General features: G+C 36.8%; 1 long non-coding RNA gene across 1 annotated transcript; it reads left to right on the top strand.

Annotated features, from left to right (window-relative positions):
* Positions 1-1,542: 1,542 nt before the first annotated feature.
* On the top strand, positions 1,543-2,866 carry LOC126094900 (uncharacterized). Its single transcript, XR_007521892.1, has 3 exons — positions 1,543-1,656; positions 1,762-1,841; positions 2,114-2,866. It is a non-coding gene; the product is annotated as an uncharacterized LOC126094900 (long non-coding RNA).
* Positions 2,867-9,220: the final 6,354 nt, after the last annotated feature.

The raw sequence follows: 9,220 nt of genomic DNA, 5'->3' as shown, positions 1-9,220 counted from the left end.
AATCCTCTACAGTGCTGGTAACTGTTTTTTGATGAAAACATTATATACATACTCGTTGACTGCATTAATATGTACATTCAAAGTATCCAGGGGAACTTTTCAAGGGAAAGAGATGCACAAAAAACTAATAAAGCTGAAATAAAGGCCTTATTGGGATTATTGTATTACCCTGGTGTAATGTGTGCCCATCGACTAAGTCTACAAGATTCGTGGCGAACAGATGGCACAGGAGTTGAAATATTTCATCTCTCAATGGACATAAACAGATTTCGTTTTCTCCTTCGATGCCTCAGTTTCGACTATAAACAATCGAGAACGGAAAGGGAGAAAACAGATCACATGGCGGCGATAAGACAGGTGTTCAGTCTAATTGTTGAAAACTTACGGAATGCTTATACAGTTGCTGAATACATGACAGCTGCTGAAAAACTAGAAGCATTCCTTGGAAGATGCAGACTCCGACTTTACATGCCAAATAAGCCAAACAAGTATGGAGTAAAGATTTTAGCAGCAGTGGCTGCCAGAATGCTTTACACATTCAACATGGAGGTGTATGTTGCACAACAGCGTGAAAGCCCTTACAGACAGGACAACAGACCAGTTGAACTTGTTCCACGACCATCGTTGGTACCCTGATGAAGAAAAAGAGATAATTCCCAAGGGGATTTATTAACACTAAAAACCGACAAGAAAAGTCATCTATGTTTGTGTTTCAGAAAAATTGCACCTTAGTCCCTTATGTGCCAAAAAGAAATAGAGTGGCATTACTACTTTCACCGATGCACCACAATGGAAATATTGACGAAAATCCAGGGAATGATAAAAAACCAGAAATTATCTCTTTCTGTAACCTTACTAAGGGTGGAGTTGACGTTGTAGACGGAATGAGTGCATCATATAATGTAGCTAGAGACACAAGATGATGTCCAATGGTGGTTTTTTATCGCATCATGAACACACAGCTGCGATAAATGCTGCTATTATTTTCAACTCAAATCAGAATGAACAACTGAGAAGAAGAGAGTTTCTGACGCAGCTTTATTTGTGCTTCTGCATGATCATCTTCAGCAAAGAGTAATGTCACAAACATTGCCAAGGAAGATAACTGAAAGAATTGGAGAGCTTTGCAGTGTGAAAATTTCTGAAGTACAATCAACTGCGACTTCACAAGGACGGTGTGTGGACTGCGGAAGCAAAACCAGAAAAACAAGATATATTTGTAAGAACTGCAAGGAAAGACTGTATCGACAAAATATCTGATTGAATACATCCATTATTTTGATAACAGCTAAATTTTATGTATCTCCATTTGTGTAAATATTTTTGACCAAAATATTAAATTTATCCTTTAAATATATTTACTGAACAGATTTTTAATGATATTACTTCATTTAATAACGCTTTCCTCCATAATATACAACTACATGCAAATTCAGAAAGATAGGAACTGCAAGGGTGTGTGAGACAAGCTGCGTGTTCTGAAGGACGACATTTCAAAGTTCGCGGCGTAAAAGAAAAAGAATACAATAAACAAACGAGAAACGACAGTCGTAAGCGCAACAGAGACGTCACGTTGTGCAGGGAAATGTCAAATGGGTGTGTCCAAGCTACATTGATGTAACAGAACGTAGTATTTGCAAACTAACAGGAGAAAACGTGAGTAAATACTATCAAATTGCAAAACAGAATCCATGAATATACAAACCACACGAAATAGTTCGCCTTACCAAAGCTTCACAAAATCGCTCTCGATGTCCACAGGTCCAGATCAATTACACGAAATCGCATTTGATATATGAAACAAACTTGTCACAGCTAAGAACTTGGAATATACGACAACGGTAAGGACGGAAACGAACATATGCCATTAATTTCACAAAAATAAACAACTTAAAAATCGGGCGATAAAATTAATGCATTCGTATTTCTAACATACCTCGTGTATGCAGATGTCTTGTGTTCTGATTTAGACTTGTGGCTTATTTTGCTGTGCAGGTACAGGACACACTCAGTGTAAAATAAAGGCTAAAGTGCATATATGATTTAAATGACAACATAATCTGATGCATCATATTCCATATCCTAAAAAGAACTTGTATGTGTGTATTTTCAGGAAAATAATAAGATACTCACTGAGGATGCTACAACTGTGGTGAACCGTGTTTGGGTGATAAAGTAAAACAATAATTTGTGTACTTTCCAAAAGGTGGACTCATCCTTAATTCATTAACATTTTTCTGTAAGCACTGGAACTGAGTCCAAACTCAAATATGCCTATGATGTAAATAGACTGTTGTATTATAGAAGATGAGAAGCTGAAACTCTCAGGAATACCTGTAATACTACCTTTACGACATAGTTCTTCAGTTGGCCAACTCTTAAAGGTGGTTGGCATAAAACCAATGAACTACAAGAAGAAATTATCAGCAAATGAAGCCTTCAAAGGATGGTCTATGGGCAAGTATTCCACAGGGGATACTCAGGATCCACTATTTTATGTGTATTAATAATCTTGTGTTGCATATATGTTTATTGTAAATGGTGTCTACATAGCGGTAAGAAAATGTTTCAAGTAGCAAGTATAGACTGTTGGGTCAGGAGAACTAAGGACACTGAATCCCTTTCTCCAAAACCAGATATCACACAATTATGCGCAAAGTGATCAATGTAGTGGTAGAATATTGACATATTTTGTGAAAATATGTATAAAACTGTTGAAAATAAAGAATGATAGCAGCCATAATTTTGTGAGATGTGATCAGAGGTAAAAATGTAAAATGAGTGTTATGTTGTATATTTCTGTTGACAATGAAGAAAGATACCAGCCTTAACTTTGTGAGTTGTAGTTACATGAAAATGTAAATAAATGGACATAATAATCCGTTGGCAGTACTGATGAGATGACAAGAAAAATTTTATAGTCTCTGAGGTCAGTGTCTATAATATTTTACCAACGAGATGGGAGGTGTCCGAGAATCTAATATTAAGACATGAAATATCACATTAAGTGTACTTTGTATCTAAGAGCTGTCTTGAGAATTCCACTGAGTTCTGTCTTGGAGCACCCTTTTAGCTTGTTGGTTCTTTAAACTGCAACTGCCCACATGAAGGTCGCTCTTCAGTTGCATCAATCCAGGTAGGCCCTTGGCAGTCAAACATGTAATCCTTACTCCCTCTCAGGACAAGACAATATTATTTCTTTATGGCTGTCCATCCTGTCTTATGGCATTGTTTTGCACAAAAATGAGTATAGCACTGAAGATAATACATGAGAAATTATGTACTGATATACTGTTGTGTGTGTGTGTGTGTGTGTGTGTGTGTGTGTGTGTGTGTGTGTGTGTATTTGTTTGTTTTGCTGCTGTTGATCATGGTAAGAAGCTGTGTTGGGTTTCTACCGACATCTCTCTGCTCTAATGCACCTGCGTTAGGCAACATGCATATGCAACGTCACGGTTGCAGAATTAAGTGCAGTGCGGTACTAAGCATACGTACTGTGGGGTGAAAGCCCCATAGCCATAGTAATATTAAGTATTTGAATGTTGTTAATTTTACCACATTAGTACACATGAATCTTAAAATACATGCTGTTCAAAGTCACATTTCACGGCCACTGTTACAAGGAGTGGGGACATTATTTCATTTTTGCAATAATGTCAAGAATAAAACAGAGCTCCTAAAATGTGAATATATATTAGCAGCTGCATGTGACAGTGGATCAAGGACACCATTCATTGGTATTACCAGGTAACTTCAATGTTAAGTGTTAATTGGTGCCGGCCGTGGTGACCAAGCGGTTCTAGGTGCTACAGTTGTAGGTTTGAATCCTGCCTCGGGCATGGATGTGTGTGATGTCCTTAGGTTATGTTTAAGTGGTTCTAAGTTCTAGGGGACAGATGACCTCAGAAGTTAAGTCCCATAGTGCTCATAGCCATTTGAACCATTTTGCTAATTGGCAGTGGGAACAACCATGGGTGTTAAATCATCATCATCAGCTGATTGAAATACAGGGCTATTCAAAATCAAGAAACAGATTTCAGACATTTATATCTTCCAAATTACATAATTCCAACATTTCTGGACATACAATAGTTTAAATTTTGAATTCTAGAACTAGGCTTGCTTCAAAGCTGTTTATTTCCTCAACATGAAGGTGATTCAAATGACTTCATCTTCAAGCAAAATGGTACCCCGGCTCATTTCTCTAAGTGCATCCAATGTTACCTGAATGACGTAATTCCAGGTGTTGGACTGGAAGAAGAGGAGCAGAAGATGAACTTGATCACCAGTGACCTCCCAGGTCTCCAGATCTGACTTCTATGTCTGAGGTTATGTAAAAGACCACATTTTTATCCCCCCCCCCTTTTGTCTGACACCCTTGAAAGTCCGTGACATCACATTGTTGAAGCTGTGAATTTGGTAACAAGAGACCAGCTGCTTTGTGTGTGGCAGGCAATGGGCCGTCATTTTGATATTTGTTGTGTGACACATAGTGCTCACATTGAATACATAAAAATTTGAATTTTCTCTTTCCAGGAACATTGGAATCATGTTCCTATATTTTGTAGTTTTAAATCTCTTCCATCTTTGTGAATAAACCTGTAAAATTGCTATTTTATTCATTAAAAACATGAAAATAACTCGCACAAGAATTTTGATGCTAGATCCTTTTTTTCGACAGAAACAGAAGAACTATAATAACACCAAAGACTTTCTACATAATGTTGAAGCATTGTTAAGATATAATACTATTAATCTCACAAATACTTTCATATTCCGTCCCCATATTTTATATTATGTCAACGATTATTTCCATCACTTGTAACTTAGCATATAGTAACTATCTTGTAAGAATGCTAGCTGCCTGTCAGCTTTTACCTAATCCACATATAAATCTCATGGCACTTGATTGTTTGTTTGTTGCTGTCTTCAGTCTGATGACTGCTTTGATGCAGCTCGCCACACTAGTGAAACCTTCAGAAGCCTCTTGATCTTCACCTAATGACTATAACCGACATTCATTTGAAATGCTTGCTGTAGTCTAGTCCTACTGTGCATCTACAATTTTTATCCGCCACGCCTCCCTCCATTAATGAAACTAATGATTCTACAACTGCACACACACTCTGCAAGTCACTGTACAGTGCACGGCAGAAGGTACCATGTTCTGTTACTCGTCATATCCTTTCTGTTCCACTCGCAAATAGTGTGACAGAAAAACAGCTGTTTATAAGCCTCTGTAGAAGCCCCAATTTCCAGATGCAAAATGTACATTGATGGCAGTAGAACAGATCTGGAGTCAGCCTCAAATGCTGGTTCTCTAAATTTCCACAACACTGATTTGTGAAAAGATGATCGACTTCCCTCCAGGGATTCTCATTTGAGTTTTAAGAAGCATCTCTTTAATACTTGTGCGCTGATCGAACTTACCGGTAGCAAATCTGGCTGCATGCCTCTGAATTGCTTTTATGTCTTCCTTTATTCTGACCTGGTGGGGATCCCAAACATTGAGCAGTTCAAAAGAATGGTGACACTATTCTATATGCTATCTACTTTATAGGTGAGCTACACTTTCCTAAAAATTTTCCAATTGAAAAATGTTGAGCATTTGCCTTCCCTACTGCCAGTCTGGTACGCCCATTCCATTTCATATCACTTTCCAATGTTATGCCTAGATATTTGAGTGATGTGATTATGTCAAGCAGCACACTACTAATGGTGTATTTGACTGTTGCAGTACTGCTTTTCCTAGTCACCTGTATTAACCTACATATTTCTGCAATTAGAGCAAGTTGCAGTTCATCACACCACCTAGAAATTCTGTCCAGGTCACATTGTCTCCTCCTACAGTCACTCAACGACAACACTTTCCCATAGAGCAAAACATCATCACGTAACGGCAATTACTTGCTCTTCAGCCTATCAGTCAGCTCATTTATGTGAATATAGAGTAACAGTGGTCGTATCACACTTCCGTGTGGCACTCATGGTGATACACTTGTCTCTGATGAGCATCCACTGTGAATGACGACACTCTGGCATCTATTACCTAAGAAGTCTTCAAACCACTTACATGTCTAGCGAACTTATCCACATGCTCTGACCTTTGTCAACAGTGTGCAGTGGACACTTTCAGGAATGTTAGGAATATGGATTCTGCCTGTTGTCCTCCACCTATGGTTTGTATGATATCGTGCAAAAAAGGCGAGCTGAGTTAGGCTTGAGTGATGCTTTCTAAATATGTACTGATTTGTGGTTACAAGCTTTTCTTTAGAGATTTATTATATTTATTTAAGAGAGAGATTTATTATAGAGATTTATTATATTTAAAGAGATTTATTATATTTATTTTAAAGAAATTTCTTATATTCAGACTCAGAATGTGTTCAAAACTTCTGCGGCAAACAATTGTTATGGATGTTGGCCTGTAATTATAACATACTGACAAATTTTACCAACAGAATAACAATATAAAAATATGTATTTTTTTTAAGAATTCAGTACCATGTCATGGGAATACTCACATGACAAGGGAACTATCAGAACTTACCAATGGTGCGTTTTTCTTTCTTTCTACCACACTATTGTAACTGAACTTGTAATTTTTAAATACTATTCTTCTTTATGACACAACACACACCATTAAAAAATTAAATTATGAATACAGTCAAACACATGAACAAAATAGTAGCACTAAAATAATAGTGACCAATAAATGCAAGTCTTTTTCATCTGCAGAAAAGTGTTATTACACATGAAGAAGTTACCTCATAATTGTTACTGTCATAAATATACTTGTATTTGATTGTTTAATGAGGAAGGTCAATAGCAGCTACTGATGAGAAAAGCATCTCTGTGTAATTTTCGGTGTTTCGTCGTACAATTTATGATTTGAGAATAAACATTCTGTGTAAAACTACAGACTGTTGGTCTGGAAACTATTCAGCTTAACAGGTTACGGGTCCAGTTTCAGTGAACTGTTGTTGGCAAATCGTCTTCTAAACTGTATTTAGTACAGTTGAGTGTTAAAAAGAAAAAAATTAAGCATGCTAGAAAATACAGATGCAAGTTGATGTTAAAGTGTCGACAAATGAGTTTAGAGAACTGTCAGTTGAATTTTGAGGTTAGAAACATTAACAGCTGAGTTTTAGGTTAAAAGATTTGCATTCAGAAAGTAACTTGTGATCATATAGTGTACATTTAGATCAAGGACTGCAGAAATGGTTACGTTGGTTTATAAGGTACTGGTGAGGCTGGAAAAGGAAGGTATTCAGGTACCATGAAGGTGTTTTGAATGTCATTGACAAAACATTACTGAAGCTCCAGCCACTCAAAGAAGGTGGTGCAGAAATAAAAATCAAAAAACTCAAGGAACTGTTTGATTTGTTTCCTAAGGCAAACATTTATACAGTGTGTATGAGAACAAGTGCTGTTGTTTATGAAGTGTATCAGTGGTAATGAAAAAGGAAACAGCTAGTGATACATGAGATGCCGTAAAGCAGCAATTTCATGCCACATTCAAGGAAGAGTTGTTTAAAATTTGTACTGTCATTTTCACCATTAGTTGGAGATTGGCTGGTGGTTCAGATGTGTTCTACACCAATCCTTTCTATTGGTCAAATTGTGCCACAAATTTCTTTTTCCCCCCATTTTGATTCACTACTTCATTATTTAGTTGATCTATTCACCTAGTGTCCAGCATCCTTCTGTAACAACTCATTTCAAAAGCTTCTGTTCTTTCCTTGTTTGAAATGTTTATCATCTATATTTCACATCCACACAAGGCTATACTCTAGACAAATATCTTCAGAAAATGCTTCATAACACAAGTTTATGTTGGATATTAACAAATTTCTCTTTCTCAGAAATGCTTTTCTTCCTGTTGTCAGTTTGCATTTTGCCTCTTCCATACTTATGCAATCATGAATTATTTTTTTGCCCAAATAGCAAAACTCACCAACTACTTTTAATGCATAATCTCCTAATCTAATTTCTTCAGTATTACTTGATTTAATTGGACTGCATGCCATTATCCTTATATTGCTACTGTTGATATTAATGTTATAACCTCTTTCCAAATCACTGTCTATTCCATTCAACTGCTCTTCTGATTCCTTTGCTGTCTTTACAATGTTCTTAGCAGGCCTTTTCCTTGAAGTTTAATGTGTTGTGTGAATATCTCCTTGGTTTCCTGTACAGCTTGCTTGATGTGCATATTGAAAAACATTGGGGAGAGGCTAACACTTTCTCACTACTATCTCGGCTACTGCTTTCCTTTGATGCCCTTCAACATTTATAACTACAGTCTGATGTCAATATTAGATGTAGATAACCAACTGCTCCCTGTATTTCACTTCTGCTGTCTTATAACTACATTCTGATTCCTGTATTCATATTCCAGTCAACATTGTCAAAAACTTTCTCTAAATATACAAATGTATTAACCTAAAATTAATGATATAGTATTTACTGCCCTGTATGTCCCCGGATTTCCCTGGAACCCAAACTGTTTAATTTCTACCATTTCCCATGATTCTGTAAATAATTTGTGTACTTATTTTGCAGAAATGACTTAATAATACTAGTTCAGTAATATGCTATTTCAATAATATTCACATCAATCAGCAACTGCTTTCTTTGGTATTTGAATGATTACATTATTCTTAAAGTCCAGCAGTAACAGTAATTTGTCTCTCTCTTATATCTTGCTGTACCAGGTAGAGTGAGTTTTGTCATGACAGGTTCCCTCAAGTACCTCAGTAATTCTGAGTGACCTTGTGTCAACGTTTTCAGTTTTCTTTTTTCAAATTCACTCGTAAAATTGTATCTCCCACCTAATCTTCATCTATTTGTGCTTCTCTTTATACAGGGTGTTACAAAAAGGTACGGCCAAACTTTCAGGAAACATTCCTCACACACAAAGATAGAAAATATGTTATGTGGACATGTGTCCGGAAATGCTTACTTTTCATGTTAGAGCTCATTTTATTACTTCTCTTCAAATCACATTAATCGTGGAATGGAAACACACAGCGACAGAATGTACCAGCGTGACTTCAAACACTTTGTTACGGGAAATGTTCAAAATGTCCTCCGTTAGCGAGGATACATGCACCCACCTTCCATCGCATGGAATCCCTGATATGCTGATTCAACCCTGGAGAATGGCGTATTGTATCATAGCCGTCCACAATATGAGCACGAAGAGTCTCTACATTTG

Source organism: Schistocerca cancellata, chromosome 8, assembly GCF_023864275.1.
Source record: "Schistocerca cancellata isolate TAMUIC-IGC-003103 chromosome 8, iqSchCanc2.1, whole genome shotgun sequence".
NCBI classification, from domain to species: Eukaryota; Metazoa; Arthropoda; class Insecta; order Orthoptera; family Acrididae; genus Schistocerca; species Schistocerca cancellata.
This window is presented reverse-complemented; position numbering and strand designations above follow the sequence as displayed.